The sequence below is a fragment of the Propithecus coquereli genome, unplaced genomic scaffold, assembly GCF_000956105.1.
Source record: "Propithecus coquereli isolate 6110/MARCELLA unplaced genomic scaffold, Pcoq_1.0 Scaffold148, whole genome shotgun sequence".
NCBI lineage: Eukaryota > Metazoa > Chordata > Mammalia > Primates > Indriidae > Propithecus > Propithecus coquereli.
Window position 1 is genome coordinate 3,041,973 of NW_012139191.1, and position 1,371 is coordinate 3,043,343.

The window sequence follows — 1,371 nt, forward strand, 5'->3', positions numbered from 1 at the left end:
TTTCCTTCTCCAGATAAAAGCACACATTCCCTGGCCATAAATTCATTTGTTCAAAGTAGACTTCTGTAAATTAAATTATTTTCCCATTAGTTGCCATTAGAAAACAAGAATTACGAGTCAAAATAGCCAGCCTGAGCAAGAGCGAGACCCCGTCTCTATTAAAAATAGAAAAAATCAGCTGGGCGTGGTGGCATGCACCTGTAGTCCAAGCTACTTGGGAGGCTGAGGCAGGAGAATCGCTTGAGCCCAGGAGTTTGGGGTTGCTGTGAACTAGGCTGATGCCGCCACACTCTAGCCAGGGCAACAGAGCAAGAGTCTGTCCCAAAAAAAAAAAAAGTCGACGAAGAAAAAAATTCTCCCACAACCAAGTAGAAACATTTGGTCAAAATCATTTTTTAACATAGATACAGATATTTAAATTGGTGGCTAACTGCCCCAGGCAGGTTTGAGATGGCAGGGATTGCCTTTGTGGCACTGTTGGGATTTTATGGCATTGTCTCTAATCTTCAGCAGACATTTACCTTTCCAAGGGTTAGTTCTCATCTACATAACAATCACCAGTTTTCTCTAAATTATTCCCACTACCTATTTCTACATTGCTCTATCAAAGCCTCAGCACTGAAAATTCGGTTCAAGCCTTTTGATTCAGTAAGAAAAATTCCACTCCATCCAGTTCAATTTTTCAAAAATTAGAAATGTCAAAGCAAAGCTAGAACTAAGTTTTTCTTTAAAAAAAACTTTGTTATTTGCTACTGTTTAATACAATTTTGTAAACTATTTTTAGAGAAAAAAAGGTTTCAGCAGTCTTTAATAGCACTTGAAAATCAAATGCCCATTTGTTACTACATCATCTCTACACCTAACAGAGCTACCCTCATATTACCTAAATTGTAAAAGTATGTTGCTTACTTAAGTTTTTCACACTGCATGTACCTGACAAAGACTTCATTTACTCCTGAATTTCAATGCAGCCTTAGTAAAGTAAAATATTTCTCATAGTGTATTACCTCTTCGGGGTGTTTCTTCTCCATTGGGAAGTCCACTTGGAATAGTATCTTGATCTGCTCCCATTCTCTGATCTTGCTGCTGCTGCAACTGTCTTATCATTCCATCAAGAATACTAGACTCTGGGCTTCGTTCACCATTATCATTGGTTTGTAGGCTTATAATTTGTTCGATTACCTCTCCATCACCTACAAATTCAATTAATAAATACATAATCATTATATGAGCTGAAAACAAAGCTTTCATTAGACTACAATTAAAAACACATTTAAAATTGGCAGAATTTCCGCTTTCAAAAAATAAGCAATTAAAAAGATATCCTAGGCCACACGTGTTGGCTCACACCTGTAATCCTAGCACTGGGAG